Below are 17845 nucleotides of genomic sequence, written 5' to 3'. Positions count from 1 at the left end.
TCAGGTCGCAGTCTCCTGTGGAGGTGTGGGTTCAAATCCCACTTCTGACAGTCCTGTGTTTACTCTACTTTTTTTCTTGAGAAATACGATCATTTCCCTCGCAGTGGCTTATAGGATTGTCTTCTTGGAAGAGTGCAGTGAGTTTTTTTCTTGCTCTAGCCACTATTGGCCTAAGCTCTGTGAATTTTTTGGTTCCTAATATATTTCTCACCCTTTAGATGAAAAAGCAGCATGGGGTCAGGATGGCCGAGTGGTCTAAGGCGCTGTGTGAGGCCGCAGTCTCTCCTGGAGGCGTGGGTTCAAATCCCACTTCTGACAAAACTTGAATTCCATTTTCTCTCTCAGTTCCTTTAGAATCTCAGCTAAAAATTGGCAATGTAAATAATATCTGAATAAGTACCAAACTTCAGTTTCAACTGCAAATGCATTTGCCCTATTCTATCTTTAACGTTAATGTAATATTCTTCTAGCACTCGTGGTGTTTTATATTTCTTTTGTGGGGTACTTTAAAAATCTTTTTTATGAAAGAAATGGGTTACATTAAGTCTTGTGATGTTTTAGGTTTCCATTAAGGAGGTTTTAAATTTTATGTCACGTCATTTTCAGATGCTTCATTCAAGAGATGTTTCCACTATAGAATGCAGAGCAAGGGCAAAAATACAAGTGATAGAGCGAGTGAGTGAGAAGGAGTGTTGTGGAAGGAGAGAATGAAACAAAGACAGAGTGAGTGAATGGCAGGGAGGCATAGAAGAGGAGTCTAGTAGTGAAGGAGACCTGCTTTTCCCTGCTCTTGACCTCCCACCCATCCCCAAACAACCACAAACATACCTTCTGTGCAAAGTTGGTATGCAGAATTTCACGCCTCAGCAAGTGAGGGTGAGTCCCAGGCCAGGGGCTAAAGAGCAAAAGAGTGCCTGTGCTCAGACTTTCCCTGCTAGGGATAGTTTATCTGGAACAAGGCCTACTCTCTTGTATCCAGCAAGGATCTAGAAATCCTGCATGAATCTGCAAGGCACAATGGCAGCATAAATTTGCATAAACTGCCCCACCTATTGCCTTCCTACTTCCTGTGCTGTAGTTGTTTGTGTAGAGAGAGAGGTCGCAGGCAAGGAAATGTTGTGAGTCGGATACAGGACCCTAAATAGCTGGTGAGAGGTATGTGGTGTTCTAAAAGCATGAAAACTGTATACCTGTGAAATAAAGTGCTTTCGTATGTGTTCTTCTGTGTTTATTGTCCTGTGCATAAAGTTGCACCTTGTGTTTGAAGGTTTAAATTATTTCAGGCTTGCATGGAGGTAGACGTTTCTGAGTAACTTTTATTCATTTCTTAAAAGCCTATACTGTCAGGATGGCCGAGAGGTCTAAGGTGTTGTGTTTAGGCCACAGTCTCCTTTGAAGGCGTGGGTTCGAATCCCACTTCTGACATGCCTTTTGGAGATTTAATCTCCATTATCAGGTTAACATCTGATGGAAGTTGCATCTGTTGGTCTTCACCTGGCACGTTATTCCGTTCTCCTCTTGTCAAGAGAGATGGGGTTTCTCATATATTTAGGTTCTATAACGTCTTGCTGACAAAGCGCAATCCTTACCAAATGAGCATAGGACCCATGTAAGAGGTCATCTGGAAGAGTCATGCTCTTGTATGCCCTGGCCAGACGGGCCCTGCAAATTTGGAAGAATGCCATGCATCTGGTAGACAACTGGACTCCAGCACACTTACAGCAATTTCCTTAGGGCTTTGATCAGGGGCTGCTTAAATTTGCATACTCCACCCTATGTTGTGACTTTGAGATCCCTTGTTGAAATTGCTTTAGCCAGCCAAGAGGTGGCTATTGTCTCAATTTCAAAGCAGCTTTGAGCCGTTCAAGTGGCTGGTGAATAGCACTTTCTCTTTGTTCGCCTCAAAGTTCTAAAGAGTTCTCCATAGGTCCTGCTCTGTACAGATTGTTCAAAGATCTGTTGGAAGTGCATATAATAGGATAATTAAATTGAGGGCATTCCTTTTCAGTACCTCACTTGCATGGCTGTCTGGCCTCTGGAAGATGCTGGGAGAGCAAGTCAGGATGACCGAGTGGTCTAAGGCGCTGCGTTCAGGTCGCAGTCTCCTCTGGAGGTGTGGGTTCGAATCCCACTTCTGACAGTCCTGTGTTTACTCTAATTTTTTTCTTGAGAAATATGATCATTTCCCTAGCAGTGGCTTATAGGATTGTCTTCTTGGAAGAGTGCAGTGAGTTTTTTTCTTGCTCTAGCCACTATTGGCCTAAGCTCTGTGCATTTTTTGGTTCCTAATATCTTTCTCACCCTTTAGATGAAAAAGCAGCATGGGGTCAGGATGGCCGAGTGGTCTAAGGCGGTGCGTTAAGGCCGCAGTCTCTCCTGGAGGCGTGGGTTCGAATCCCACTTCTGACAAAACTTGAATTCCATTTTCTCTCTCAGTTCCTTTAGAATGTCAGCTAAAAATTGGCAATGTAAATAATATCTGAATAAGTACCAAACTTCAGTTTCAACTGCAAATGCATTTGCCCTATTCTATCTTTAACGTTAATGTAATATTCTTCTAGCGCTCGTGGTGTTTTATATTTCTTTTGTGGGGTACTTTAAAAATCTTTTTTATGAAAGAAATGGGTTACATTAAGTCTTGTGATGTTTTAGGTTTCCAATAAGGAGGTTTTAAATTTTATGTCACGTCATTTTCAGATGCTTCATTCAAGAGATGTTTCCACTATAGAATGCAGAGCAAGGGCAAAAATACAAGTGATAGAGCGAGTGAGTGAGAAGGAGTGTTGTGGAAGGAGAGAATGAAACAAAGACAGAGTGAGTGAACGGCAGGGAGGCATAGAAGAGGAGTCTAGTAGTGAAGGAGACCTGCTTTTCCCTGCTCTTGACCTCCCACCCATCCCCAAACAACCACAAACATACCTTCTGTGCAAAGTTGGTATGCAGAATTTCACGCCTCAGCAAGTGAGGGTGAGTCCCAGGCCAGGGGCTAAAGAGCAAAAGAGTGCCTGTGCTCAGACTTTCCCTGCTACGGATAGTTTATCTGGAACAAGGCCTACTCTCTTGTATCCAGCAAGGATCTAGAAATCCTGCATGAATCTGCAAGGCACAATGGCAGCATAAATTTGCATAAACTGCCCCACCTATTGCCTTCCTACTTCCTGTGCTGCAGTTGTTTGTGTAGAGAGAGAGGTCGCAGGCAAGGAAATGTTGTGAGTCGGATACAGGACCCTAAATAGCTGGTGAGAGGTATGTGGTGTTCTAAAAGCATGAAAACTGTATACCTGTGAAATAAAGTGCTTTCGTATGTGTTCTTCTGTGTTTATTGTCCTGTGCATAAAGTTGCACCTTGTGTTTGAAGGTTTAAATTATTTCAGGCTTGCATGGAGGTAGACGTTTCTGAGTAACTTTTATTCATTTATTAAAAGCCTATACTGTCAGGATGGCCGAGAGGTCTAAGGTGCTGTGTTTAGGCCACAGTCTCCTTTGAAGGCGTGGGTTCGAATCCCACTTCTGACATGCCTTTTGGAGATTTAATCTCCTTTATCAGGTTAACATCTGATGGAAGTTGCATCTGTTGGTCTTCACCTGGCACGTTATTCCGTTCTCCTCTTGTCAAGAGAGATGGGGTTTCTCATATATTTAGGTTCTATAACGTCTTGCTGACAAAGCGCAATCCTTACCAAATGAGCATAGGACCCATGTAAGAGGTCATCTGGAAGAGTCATGCTCTTGTATGCCCTGGCCAGACGGGCCCTGCAAATTTGGAAGAATGCCATGCATCTGGTAGACAACTGGACTCCAGCACACTTACAGCAATTTCCTTAGGGCTTTGATCAGGGGCTGCTTAAATTTGCATACTCCACCCTATGTTGTGACTTTGAGATCCCTTGTTGAAATTGCTTTAGCCAGCCAAGAGGTGGCTATTGTCTCAATTTCAAAGCAGCTTTGAGCCGTTCAAGTGGCTGGTGAATAGCACTTTCTCTTTGTTCGCCTCAAAGTTCTAAAGAGTTCTCCATAGGTCCTGCTCTGTACAGATTGTTCAAAGATCTGTTGGAAGTGCATATAATAGGATAAATAAATTGAGGGCATTCCTTTTCAGTACCTCACTTGCATGGCTGTCTGGCCTCTGGAAGATGCTGGGAAAGCAAGTCAGGATGGCCGAGTGGTCTAAGGCGCTGCGTTCAGGTCGCAGTCTCCTCTGGAGGCGTGGGTTCGAATCCCACTTCTGACAGTCCTGTGTTTACTCTAATTTTTTTCTTGAGAAATATGATCATTTCCCTCGCAGTGGCTTATAGGATTGTCTTCTTGGAAGAGTGCAGTGAGTTTTTTTCTATTGGCCTAAGCTCTGTGCATTTTTTGGTTCCTAATATCTTTCTCACCCTTTAGATGAAAAAGCAGCATGGGGTGAGGATGGCTGAGTGGTCTAAGGCGGTGCGTTAAGGCCGCAGTCTCTCCTGGAGGCGTGGGTTCGAATCCCACTTCTGACAAAACTTGAATTCCATTTTCTCTCTCAGTTCCTTTAGAATCTCAGCTAAAAATTGGCAACGTAAATAATATCTGAATAAGTACCAAACTTCAGTTTCAACTGCAAATGCATTTGCCCTATTCTATCTTTAACGTTAATGTAATATTCTTCTAGCGCTCGTGGTGTTTTATATTTCTTTTGTGGGGTACTTTAAAAATCTTTTTTATGAAAGAAATGGGTTACATTAAGTCTTGTGATGTTTTAGGTTTCCAATAAGGAGGTTTTAAATTTTATGTCACGTCATTTTCAGATGCTTCATTCAAGAGATGTTTCCACTATAGAATGCAGAGCAAGGGCAAAAATACAAGTGATAGAGCGAGTGAGTGAGAAGGAGTGTTGTGGAAGGAGAGAATGAAACAAAGACAGAGTGAGTGAACGGCAGGGAGGCATAGAAGAGGAGTCTAGTAGTGAAGGAGACCTGCTTTTCCCTGCTCTTGACCTCCCACCCATCCCCAAACAACCAAAACATACCTTCTGTGCAAAGTTGGTATGCAAAATTTCACGCCTCAGCAAGTGAGGGTGAGTCCCAGGCCAGGGGCTAAAGAGCAAAAGAGTGCCTGTGCTCAGACTTTCCCTGCTAGGGATAGTTTATCTGGAACAAGGCCTACTCTCTTGTATCCAGCAAGGATCTAGAAATCCTACATGAATCTGCAAGGCACATTGGCAGCATAAATTTGCATAAACTGCCCCACCTATTGCCTTCCTACTTCCTGTGCTGTAGTTGTTTGTGTAGAGAGAGAGGTCGCAGGCAAGGAAATGTTGTGAGTCGGATACAGGACCCTAAATAGCTGGTGAGAGGTATGTGGTGTTCTAAAAGCATGAAAACTGTATACCTGTGAAATAAAGTGCTTTCGTATGTGTTCTTCTGTGTTTATTGTCCTGTGCATAAAGTTGCACCTTGTGTTTGAAGGTTTAAATTATTTCAGGCTTGCATGGAGGTAGACGTTTCTGAGTAACTTTTATTCATTTATTAAAAGCCTATACTGTCAGGATGGCCGAGAGGTCTAAGGTGCTGTGTTTAGGCCACAGTCTCCTTTGAAGGCGTGGGTTCGAATCCCACTTCTGACATGCCTTTTGGAGATTTAATCTCCTTTATCAGGTTAACATCTGATGGAAGTTGCATCTGTTGGTCTTCACCTGGCACGTTATTCCGTTCTCCTCTTGTCAAGAGAGATGGGGTTTCTCATATATTTAGGTTCTATAACGTCTTGCTGACAAAGCGCAATCCTTACCAAATGAGCATAGGACCCATGTAAGAGGTCATCTGGAAGAGTCATGCTCTTGTATGCCCTGGCCAGACGGGCCCTGCAAATTTGGAAGAATGCCATGCATCTGGTAGACAACTGGACTCCAGCACACTTACAGCAATTTCCTTAGGGCTTTGATCAGGGGCTGCTTAAATTTGCATACTCCACCCTATGTTGTGACTTTGAGATCCCTTGTTGAAATTGCTTTAGCCAGCCAAGAGGTGGCTATTGTCTCAATTTCAAAGCAGCTTTGAGCCGTTCAAGTGGCTGGTGAATAGCACTTTCTCTTTGTTCGCCTCAAAGTTCTAAAGAGTTCTCCATAGGTCCTGCTCTGTACAGATTGTTCAAAGATCTGTTGGAAGTGCATATAATAGGATAAATAAATTGAGGGCATTCCTTTTCAGTACCTCACTTGCATGGCTGTCTGGCCTCTGGAAGATGTTGGGAAAGCAAGTCAGGATGGCCGAGTGGTCTAAGGCGCTGCGTTCAGGTCGCAGTCTCCTCTGGAGGCGTGGGTTCGAATCCCACTTCTGACAGTCCTGTGTTTACTCTAATTTTTTTCTTGAGAAATATGATCATTTCCCTCGCAGTGGCTTATAGGATTGTCTTCTTGGAAGAGTGCAGTGAGTTTTTTTCTATTGGCCTAAGCTCTGTGCATTTTTTGGTTCCTAATATCTTTCTCACCCTTTAGATGAAAAAGTAGCATGGGGGAGGATGGCCGAGTGGTCTAAGGCGGTGCGTTAAGGCCGCAGTCTCTCCTGGAGGCGTGGGTTCGAATCCCACTTCTGACAAAACTTGAATTCCATTTTCTCTCTCAGTTCCTTTAGAATCTCAGCTAAAAATTGGCAATGTAAATAATATCTGAATAAGTACCAAACTTCAGTTTCAACTGCAAATGCATTTGCCCTATTCTATCTTTAACGTTAATGTAATATTCTTCTAGCGCTCGTGGTGTTTTATATTTCTTTTGTGGGGTACTTTAAAAATCTTTTTTATGAAAGAAATGGGTTACATTAAGTCTTGTGATGTTTTAGGTTTCCAATAAGGAGGTTTTAAATTTTATGTCACGTCATTTTCAGATGCTTCATTCAAGAGATGTTTCCACTATAGAATGCAGAGCAAGGGCAAAAATACAAGTGATAGAGCGAGTGAGTGAGAAGGAGTGTTGTGGAAGGAGAGAATGAAACAAAGACAGAGTGAGTGAATGGCAGGGAGGCATAGAAGAGGAGTCTAGTAGTGAAGGAGACCTGCTTTTCCCTGCTCTTGACCTTCCACCCATCCCCCAAACAACCACAAACATACCTTCTGTGCAAAGTTGGTATGCAGAATTTCACGCCTCAGCAAGTGAGGGTGAGTCCCAGGCCAGGGGCTAAAGAGCAAAAGAGTGCCTGTGCTCAGACTTTCCCTGCTAGGGATAGTTTATCTGGAACAAGGCCTACTCTCTTGTATCCAGCAAGGATCTAGAAATCCTGCATGAATCTGCAAGGTACATTGGCAGCATAAATTTGCATAAACTGCCCCACCTATTGCCTTCCTACTTCCTGTGCTGTAGTTGTTTGTGTAGAGAGAGAGGTCGCAGGCAAGGAAATGTTGTGAGTCGGATACAGGACCCTAAATAGCTGGTGAGAGGTATGTGGTGTTCTAAAAGCATGAAAACTGTATACCTGTGAAATAAAGTGCTTTCGTATGTGTTCTTCTGTGTTTATTGTCCTGTGCATAAAGTTGCACCTTGTGTTTGAAGGTTTAAATTATTTCAGGCTTGCATGGAGGTAGACGTTTCTGAGTAACTTTTATTCATTTCTTAAAAGCCTATACTGTCAGGATGGCCGAGAGGTCTAAGGTGCTGTGTTTAGGCCACCGTCTCCTTTGGAGGCATGGGTTCGAATCCCACTTCTGACATGCCTTTTGGAGATTTAATCTCCTTTATCAGGTTAACATCTGATGGAAGTTGCATCTGTTGGTCTTCACCTGGCACGTTATTCCGTTCTCCTCTTGTCAAGAGAGATGGGGTTTCTCATATATTTAGGTTCTATAACGTCTTGCTGACAAAGCGCAATCCTTACCAAATGAGCATAGGACCCATGTAAGAGGTCATCTGGAAGAGTCATGCTCTTGTATGCCCTGGCCAGACGGGCCCTGTAAATTTGGAAGAATGCCATGCATCTGGTGGACAACTGGACTCCAGCACACTTACAGCAATTTCCTCAGGGCTTTGATCAGGGGCTGCTTAAATTTGCATACTCCACCCTATGTTGTGACTTTGAGATCCCTTGTTGAAATTGCTTTAGCCAGCCAAGAGGTGGCTATTGTCTCAATTTCAAAGCAGCTTTGAGCCGTTCAAGTGGCTGGTGAATAGCACTTTCTCTTTGTTCGCCTCAAAGTTCTAAAGAGTTCTCCATAGGTCCTGCTCTGTACAGATTGTTCAAAGATCTGTTGGAAGTGCATAAAATAGGATAAATAAATTGAGGGCATTCCTTTTCAGTACCTCACCTGCATGGCTGTGTGGCCTCTGGAAGAAGCTGGGAAAGCAAGTCAGGATGGCCGAGTGGTCTAAGGCGCTGCGTTCAGGTCGCAGTCTACTCTGGAGGTGTGGGTTCAAATCCCACTTCTGACAGTCCTGTGTTTACTCTACTTTTTTTCTTGAGAAATATGATCATTTCCCTCGCAGTGGCTTATAGGATTGTCTTCTTGGAAGAGTGCAGTGAGTTTTTTTCTTGCTCTAGCCACTATTGGCCTAAGCTCTGTGAATTTTTTGGTTCCTAATATATTTCTCACCCTTTAGATGAAAAAGCAGCATGGGGTCAGGATGGCCGAGTGGTCTAAGGCGCTGTGTGAGGCCGCAGTCTCTCCTGGAGGCGTGGGTTCAAATCCCACTTCTGACAAAACTTGAATTCCATTTTCTCTCTCAGTTCCTTTAGAATCTCAGCTAAAAATTGGCAATGTAAATAATATCTGAATAAGTACCAAACTTCAGTTTCAACTGCAAATGCATTTGCCCTATTCTATCTTTAACGTTAATGTAATATTCTTCTAGCACTCGTGGTGTTTTATATTTCTTTTGTGGGGTACTTTAAAAATCTTTTTTATGAAAGAAATGGGTTACATTAAGTCTTGTGATGTTTTAGGTTTCCATTAAGGAGGTTTTAAATTTTATGTCACGTCATTTTCAGATGCTTCATTCAAGAGATGTTTCCACTATAGAATGCAGAGCAAGGGCAAAAATACAAGTGATAGAGCGAGTGAGTGAGAAGGAGTGTTGTGGAAGGAGAGAATGAAACAAAGACAGAGTGAGTGAATGGCAGGGAGGCATAGAAGAGGAGTCTAGTAGTGAAGGAGACCTGCTTTTCCCTGCTCTTGACCTCCCACCCATCCCCAAACAACCACAAACATACCTTCTGTGCAAAGTTGGTATGCAGAATTTCACGCCTCAGCAAGTGAGGGTGAGTCCCAGGCCAGGGGCTAAAGAGCAAAAGAGTGCCTGTGCTCAGACTTTCCCTGCTAGGGATAGTTTATCTGGAACAAGGCCTACTCTCTTGTATCCAGCAAGGATCTAGAAATCCTGCATGAATCTGCAAGGCACAATGGCAGCATAAATTTGCATAAACTGCCCCACCTATTGCCTTCCTACTTCCTGTGCTGTAGTTGTTTGTGTAGAGAGAGAGGTCGCAGGCAAGGAAATGTTGTGAGTCGGATACAGGACCCTAAAGAGCTGGTGAGAGGTATGTGGTGTTCTAAAAGCATGAAAACTGTATACCTGTGAAATAAAGTGCTTTCGTATGTGTTCTTCTGTGTTTATTGTCCTGTGCATAAAGTTGCACCTTGTGTTTGAAGGTTTAAATTATTTCAGGCTTGCATGGAGGTAGACGTTTCTGAGTAACTTTTATTCATTTCTTAAAAGCCTATACTGTCAGGATGGCCGAGAGGTCTAAGGTGCTGTGTTTAGGCCACAGTCTCCTTTGAAGGCGTGGGTTCGAATCCCACTTCTGACATGCCTTTTGGAGATTTAATCTCCATTATCAGGTTAACATCTGATGGAAGTTGCATCTGTTGGTCTTCACCTGGCACGTTATTCCGTTCTCCTCTTGTCAAGAGAGATGGGGTTTCTCATATATTTAGGTTCTATAACGTCTTGCTGACAAAGCGCAATCCTTACCAAATGAGCATAGGACCCATGTAAGAGGTCATCTGGAAGAGTCATGCTCTTGTATGCCCTGGCCAGACGGGCCCTGCAAATTTGGAAGAATGCCATGCATCTGGTAGACAACTGGACTCCAGCACACTTACAGCAATTTCCTTAGGGCTTTGATCAGGGGCTGCTTAAATTTGCATACTCCACCCTATGTTGTGACTTTGAGATCCCTTGTTGAAATTGCTTTAGCCAGCCAAGAGGTGGCTATTGTCTCAATTTCAAAGCAGCTTTGAGCCGTTCAAGTGGCTGGTGAATAGCACTTTCTCTTTGTTCGCCTCAAAGTTCTAAAGAGTTCTCCATAGGTCCTGCTCTGTACAGATTGTTCAAAGATCTGTTGGAAGTGCATATAATAGGATAATTAAATTGAGGGCATTCCTTTTCAGTACCTCACTTGCATGGCTGTCTGGCATCTGGAAGATGCTGGGAGAGCAAGTCAGGATGACCGAGTGGTCTAAGGCGCTGCGTTCAGGTCGCAGTCTCCTCTGGAGGCGTGGGTTCGAATCCCACTTCTGACAGTCCTGTGTTTACTCTAATTTTTTTCTTGAGAAATATGATCATTTCCCTAGCAGTGGCTTATAGGATTGTCTTCTTGGAAGAGTGCAGTGAGTTTTTTTCTTGCTCTAGCCACTATTGGCCTAAGCTCTGTGCATTTTTTGGTTCCTAATATCTTTCTCACCCTTTAGATGAAAAAGCAGCATGGGGTCAGGATGGCCGAGTGGTCTAAGGCGGTGCGTTAAGGCCGCAGTCTCTCCTGGAGGCGTGGGTTCGAATCCCACTTCTGACAAAACTTGAATTCCATTTTCTCTCTCAGTTCCTTTAGAAGGTCAGCTAAAAATTGGCAATGTAAATAATATCTGAATAAGTACCAAACTTCAGTTTCAACTGCAAATGCATTTGCCCTATTCTATCTTTAACGTTAATGTAATATTCTTCTAGCGCTCGTGGTGTTTTATATTTCTTTTGTGGGGTACTTTAAAAATCTTTTTTATGAAAGAAATGGGTTACATTAAGTCTTGTGATGTTTTAGGTTTCCAATAAGGAGGTTTTAAATTTTATGTCACGTCATTTTCAGATGCTTCATTCAAGAGATGTTTCCACTATAGAATGCAGAGCAAGGGCAAAAATACAAGTGATAGAGCGAGTGAGTGAGAAGGAGTGTTGTGGAAGGAGAGAATGAAACAAAGACAGAGTGAGTGAACGGCAGGGAGGCATAGAAGAGGAGTCTAGTAGTGAAGGAGACCTGCTTTTCCCTGCTCTTGACCTCCCACCCATCCCCAAACAACCACAAACATACCTTCTGTGCAAAGTTGGTATGCAGAATTTCACGCCTCAGCAAGTGAGGGTGAGTCCCAGGCCAGGGGCTAAAGAGCAAAAGAGTGCCTGTGCTCAGACTTTCCCTGCTACGGATAGTTTATCTGGAACAAGGCCTACTCTCTTGTATCCAGCAAGGATCTAGAAATCCTGCATGAATCTGCAAGGCACAATGGCAGCATAAATTTGCATAAACTGCCCCACCTATTGCCTTCCTACTTCCTGTGCTGTAGTTGTTTGTGTAGAGAGAGAGGTCGCAGGCAAGGAAATGTTGTGAGTCGGATACAGGACCCTAAATAGCTGGTGAGAGGTATGTGGTGTTCTAAAAGCATGAAAACTGTATACCTGTGAAATAAAGTGCTTTCGTATGTGTTCTTCTGTGTTTATTGTCCTGTGCATAAAGTTGCACCTTGTGTTTGAAGGTTTAAATTATTTCAGGCTTGCATGGAGGTAGACGTTTCTGAGTAACTTTTATTCATTTCTTGAAAGCCTATACTGTCAGGATGGCCGAGAGGTCTAAGGTGCTGTGTTTAGGCCACAGTCTCCTTTGAAGGCGTGGGTTCGAATCCCACTTCTGACATGCCTTTTGGAGATTTAATCTCCTTTATCAGGTTAACATCTGATGGAAGTTGCATCTGTTGGTCTTCACCTGGCACGTTATTCCGTTCTCCTCTTGTCAAGAGAGATGGGGTTTCTCATATATTTAGGTTCTATAACGTCTTGCTGACAAAGCGCAATCCTTACCAAATGAGCATAGGACCCATGTAAGAGGTCATCTGGAAGAGTCATGCTCTTGTATGCCCTGGCCAGACGGGCCCTGCAAATTTGGAAGAATGCCATGCATCTGGTAGACAACTGGACTCCAGCACACTTACAGCAATTTCCTTAGGGCTTTGATCAGGGGCTGCTTAAATTTGCATACTCCACCCTATGTTGTGACTTTGAGATCCCTTGTTGAAATTGCTTTAGCCAGCCAAGAGGTGGCTATTGTCTCAATTTCAAAGCAGCTTTGAGCCGTTCAAGTGGCTGGTGAATAGCACTTTCTCTTTGTTCGCCTCAAAGTTCTAAAGAGTTCTCCATAGGTCCTGCTCTGTACAGATTGTTCAAAGATCTGTTGGAAGTGCATATAATAGGATAAATAAATTGAGGGCATTCCTTTTCAGTACCTCACTTGCATGGCTGTCTGGCCTCTGGAAGATGCTGGGAAAGCAAGTCAGGATGGCCGAGTGGTCTAAGGCGCTGCGTTCAGGTCGCAGTCTCCTCTGGAGGCGTGGGTTCGAATCCCACTTCTGACAGTCCTGTGTTTACTCTAATTTTTTTCTTGAGAAATATGATCATTTCCCTCGCAGTGGCTTATAGGATTGTCTTCTTGGAAGAGTGCAGTGAGTTTTTTTCTATTGGCCTAAGCTCTGTGCATTTTTTGGTTCCTAATATCTTTCTCACCCTTTAGATGAAAAAGCAGCATGGGGTGAGGATGGCTGAGTGGTCTAAGGCGGTGCGTTAAGGCCGAAATCTCTCCTGGAGGCGTGGGTTCGAATCCCACTTCTGACAAAACTTGAATTCCATTTTCTCTCTCAGTTCCTTTAGAATCTCAGCTAAAAATTGGCAATGTAAATAATATCTGAATAAGTACCAAACTTCAGTTTCAACTGCAAATGCATTTGCCCTATTCTATCTTTAACGTTAATGTAATATTCTTCTAGCGCTCGTGGTGTTTTATATTTCTTTTGTGGGGTACTTTAAAAATCTTTTTTATGAAAGAAATGGGTTACATTAAGTCTTGTGATGTTTTAGGTTTCCAATAAGGAGGTTTTAAATTTTATGTCACGTCATTTTCAGATGCTTCATTCAAGAGATGTTTCCACTATAGAATGCAGAGCAAGGGCAAAAATACAAGTGATAGAGCGAGTGAGTGAGAAGGAGTGTTGTGGAAGGAGAGAATGAAACAAAGACAGAGTGAGTGAACGGCAGGGAGGCATAGAAGAGGAGTCTAGTAGTGAAGGAGACCTGCTTTTCCCTGCTCTTGACCTCCCACCCATCCCCAAACAACCAAAACATACCTTCTGTGCAAAGTTGGTATGCAAAATTTCACGCCTCAGCAAGTGAGGGTGAGTCCCAGGCCAGGGGCTAAAGAGCAAAAGAGTGCCTGTGCTCAGACTTTCCCTGCTAGGGATAGTTTATCTGGAACAAGGCCTACTCTCTTGTATCCAGCAAGGATCTAGAAATCCTACATGAATCTGCAAGGCACATTGGCAGCATAAATTTGCATAAACTGCCCCACCTATTGCCTTCCTACTTCCTGTGCTGTAGTTGTTTGTGTAGAGAGAGAGGTCGCAGGCAAGGAAATGTTGTGAGTCGGATACAGGACCCTAAATAGCTGGTGAGAGGTATGTGGTGTTCTAAAAGCATGAAAACTGTATACCTGTGAAATAAAGTGCTTTCGTATGTGTTCTTCTGTGTTTATTGTCCTGTGCATAAAGTTGCACCTTGTGTTTGAAGGTTTAAATTATTTCAGGCTTGCATGGAGGTAGACGTTTCTGAGTAACTTTTATTCATTTCTTAAATGCCTATATTGTCAGGATGGCCGAGAGGTCTAAGGCGCTGTGTTTAGGCCACAGTCTTCTTTGGAGCCGTGGGTTCGAATCACACTTCTGACATGCCTTTTGGAGATTTAATCTCCTTTATCAGGTTAACATCTGATGGAAGTTGCATCTGTTGGTCTTCACCTGGCACGTTATTCCGTTCTCCTCTTGTCAAGAGAGATGGGGTTTCTCATATATTTAGGTTCTATAACGTCTTGCTGACAAAGCGCAATCCTTACCAAATGAGCATAGGACCCATGTAAGAGGTCATCTGGAAGAGTCATGCTCTTGTATGCCCTGGCCAGACGGGCCCTGTAAATTTGGAAGAATGCCATGCATCTGGTAGACAACTGGACTCCAGCACACTTACAGCAATTTCCTCAGGGCTTTGATCAGGGGCTGCTTAAATTTGCATACTCCACCCTATGTTGTGACTTTGAGATCCCTTGTTGAAATTGCTTTAGCCAGCCAAGAGGTGGCTATTGTCTCAATTTCAAAGCAGCTTTGAGCCGTTCAAGTGGCTGGTGAATAGCACTTTCTCTTTGTTCGCCTCAAAGTTCTAAAGAGTTCTCCATAGGTCCTGCTCTGTACAGATTGTTCAAAGATCTGTTGGAAGTGCATAAAATAGGATAAATAAATTGAGGGCATTCCTTTTCAGTACCTCACCTGCATGGCTGTGTGGCCTCTGGAAGAAGCTGGGAAAGCAAGTCAGGATGGCCGAGTGGTCTAAGGCGCTGCGTTCAGGTCGCAGTCTCCTCTGGAGGTGTGGGTTCAAATCCCACTTCTGACAGTCCTGTGTTTACTCTACTTTTTTTCTTGAGAAATATGATCATTTCCCTCGCAGTGGCTTATAGGATTGTCTTCTTGGAAGAGTGCAGTGAGTTTTTTTCTTGCTCTAGCCACTATTGGCCTAAGCTCTGTGAATTGTTTGGTTCCTAATATATTTCTCACCCTTTAGATGAAAAAGCAGCATGGGGTCAGGATGGCCGAGTGGTCTAAGGCGCTGTGTGAGGCCGCAGTCTCTCCTGGAGGCGTGGGTTCAAATCCCACTTCTGACAAAACTTGAATTCCATTTTCTCTCTAAGTTCCTTTAGAATCTCAGCTAAAAATTGGCAATGTAAATAATATCTGAATAAGTACCAAACTTCAGTTTCAACTGCAAATGCATTTGCCCTATTCTATCTTTAACGTTAATGTAATATTCTTCTAGCACTCGTGGTGTTTTATATTTCTTTTGTGGGGTACTTTAAAAATCTTTTTTATGAAAGAAATGGGTTACATTAAGTCTTGTGATGTTTTAGGTTTCCATTAAGGAGGTTTTAAATTTTATGTCACGTCATTTTCAGATGCTTCATTCAAGAGATGTTTCCACTATAGAATGCAGAGCAAGGGCAAAAATACAAGTGATAGAGCGAGTGAGTGAGAAGGAGTGTTGTGGAAGGAGAGAATGAAACAAAGACAGAGTGAGTGAATGGCAGGGAGGCATAGAAGAGGAGTCTAGTAGTGAAGGAGACCTGCTTTTCCCTGCTCTTGACCTCCCACCCATCCCCAAACAACCACAAACATACCTTCTGTGCAAAGTTGGTATGCAGAATTTCACGCCTCAGCAAGTGAGGGTGAGTCCCAGGCCAGGGGCTAAAGAGCAAAAGAGTGCCTGTGCTCAGACTTTCCCTGCTAGGGATAGTTTATCTGGAACAAGGCCTACTCTCTTGTATCCAGCAAGGATCTAGAAATCCTGCATGAATCTGCAAGGCACAATGGCAGCATAAATTTGCATAAACTGCCCCACCTATTGCCTTCCTACTTCCTGTGCTGTAGTTGTTTGTGTAGAGAGAGAGGTCGCAGGCAAGGAAATGTTGTGAGTCGGATACAGGACCCTAAATAGCTGGTGAGAGGTATGTGGTGTTCTAAAAGCATGAAAACTGTATACCTGTGAAATAAAGTGCTTTCGTATGTGTTCTTCTGTGTTTATTGTCCTGTGCATAAAGTTGCACCTTGTGTTTGAAGGTTTAAATTATTTCAGGCTTGCATGGAGGTAGACGTTTCTGAGTAACTTTTATTCATTTCTTGAAAGCCTATACTGTCAGGATGGCCGAGAGGTCTAAGGTGCTGTGTTTAGGCCACAGTCTCCTTTGAAGGCGTGGGTTCGAATCCCACTTCTGACATGCCTTTTGGAGATTTAATCTCCATTATCAGGTTAACATCTGATGGAAGTTGCATCTGTTGGTCTTCACCTGGCACGTTATTCCGTTCTCCTCTTGTCAAGAGAGATGGGGTTTCTCATATATTTAGGTTCTATAACGTCTTGCTGACAAAGCGCAATCCTTACCAAATGAGCATAGGACCCATGTAAGAGGTCATCTGGAAGAGTCATGCTCTTGTATGCCCTGGCCAGACGGGCCCTGCAAATTTGGAAGAATGCCATGCATCTGGTAGACAACTGGACTCCAGCACACTTACAGCAATTTCCTTAGGGCTTTGATCAGGGGCTGCTTAAATTTGCATACTCCACCCTATGTTGTGACTTTGAGATCCCTTGTTGAAATTGCTTTAGCCAGCCAAGAGGTGGCTATTGTCTCAATTTCAAAGCAGCTTTGAGCCGTTCAAGTGGCTGGTGAATAGCACTTTCTCTTTGTTCGCCTCAAAGTTCTAAAGAGTTCTCCATAGGTCCTGCTCTGTACAGATTGTTCAAAGATCTGTTGGAAGTGCATATAATAGGATAATTAAATTGAGGGCATTCCTTTTCAGTACCTCACTTGCATGGCTGTCTGGCCTCTGGAAGATGCTGGGAGAGCAAGTCAGGATGACCGAGTGGTCTAAGGCGCTGCGTTCAGGTCGCAGTCTCCTCTGGAGGCGTCGGTTCGAATCCCACTTCTGACAGTCCTGTGTTTACTCTAATTTTTTTCTTGAGAAATATGATCATTTCCCTAGCAGTGGCTTATAGGATTGTCTTCTTGGAAGAGTGCAGTGAGTTTTTTTCTTGCTCTAGCCACTATTGGCCTAAGCTCTGTGCATTTTTTGGTTCCTAATATCTTTCTCACCCTTTAGATGAAAAAGCAGCATGGGGTCAGGATGGCCGAGTGGTCTAAGGCGGTGCGTTAAGGCCGCAGTCTCTCCTGGAGGCGTGGGTTCGAATCCCACTTCTGACAAAACTTGAATTCCATTTTCTCTCTCAGTTCCTTTAGAATGTCAGCTAAAAATTGGCAATGTAAATAATATCTGAATAAGTACCAAACTTCAGTTTCAACTGCAAATGCATTTGCCCTATTCTGTCTTTAACGTTAATGTAATATTCTTCTAGCACTCGTGGTATTTATATTTCTTTTGTGGGGTACTTTAAAAATCTTTTTTATGAAAGAAATGGGTTACATTAAGTCTTGTGATGTTTTAGGTTTCCAATAAGGAGGTTTTAAATTTTATGTCACGTCATTTTCAGATGCTTCATTCAAGAGATGTTTCCACTATAGAATGCAGAGCAAGAGCAAAAATACAAGTGATAGAGCGAGTGAGTGAGAAGGAGTGTTGTGGAAGGAGAGAATGAAACAAAGACAGAGTGAGTGAACGGCAGGGAGGCATAGAAGAGGAGTCTAGTAGTGAAGGAGACCTGCTTTTCCCTGCTCTTGACCTCCCACCCATCCCCAAACAACCACAAACATACCTTCTGTGCAAAGTTGGTATGCAGAATTTCACGCCTCAGCAAGTGAGGGTGAGTCCCAGGCCAGGGGCTAAAGAGCAAAAGAGTGCCTGTGCTCAGACTTTCCCTGCTACGGATAGTTTATCTGGAACAAGGCCTACTCTCTTGTATCCAGCAAGGATCTAGAAATCCTGCATGAATCTGCAAGGCACAATGGCAGCATAAATTTGCATAAACTGCCCCACCTATTGCCTTCCTACTTCCTGTGCTGTAGTTGTTTGTGTAGAGAGAGAGGTCGCAGGCAAGGAAATGTTGTGAGTCGGATACAGGACCCTAAATAGCTGGTGAGAGGTATGT

General features: G+C 43.4%; 4 non-coding genes across 4 annotated transcripts; all 4 read left to right on the top strand.

Annotated features, from left to right (window-relative positions):
- Positions 1-4148: 4148 nt before the first annotated feature.
- On the top strand, positions 4149-4231 carry TRNAL-CAG (transfer RNA leucine (anticodon CAG)). Its single transcript has one exon. It is a non-coding gene; the product is annotated as a tRNA-Leu (tRNA).
- Positions 4232-6225: 1994 nt separating this feature from the next.
- Positions 6226-6308, top strand: TRNAL-CAG (transfer RNA leucine (anticodon CAG)). The gene has a single exon. It is a non-coding gene; the product is annotated as a tRNA-Leu (tRNA).
- A 6176-nt stretch (positions 6309-12484) lies between these two features.
- Positions 12485-12567, top strand: TRNAL-CAG (transfer RNA leucine (anticodon CAG)). Its single transcript has one exon. It is a non-coding gene; the product is annotated as a tRNA-Leu (tRNA).
- A 1994-nt stretch (positions 12568-14561) lies between these two features.
- TRNAL-CAG (transfer RNA leucine (anticodon CAG)) lies at positions 14562-14644 on the top strand. The gene has a single exon. It is a non-coding gene; the product is annotated as a tRNA-Leu (tRNA).
- The last annotated feature ends 3201 nt before the right edge of the window (positions 14645-17845 follow it).

Source organism: Triturus cristatus, chromosome 6 (assembly GCF_964204655.1).
Source record: "Triturus cristatus chromosome 6, aTriCri1.1, whole genome shotgun sequence".
Classification (NCBI taxonomy): Eukaryota; Metazoa; Chordata; class Amphibia; order Caudata; family Salamandridae; genus Triturus; species Triturus cristatus.
The sequence above is the reverse complement of the archived record's forward strand: the minus strand, read 5'-3'. Positions and strand labels throughout refer to the sequence as shown.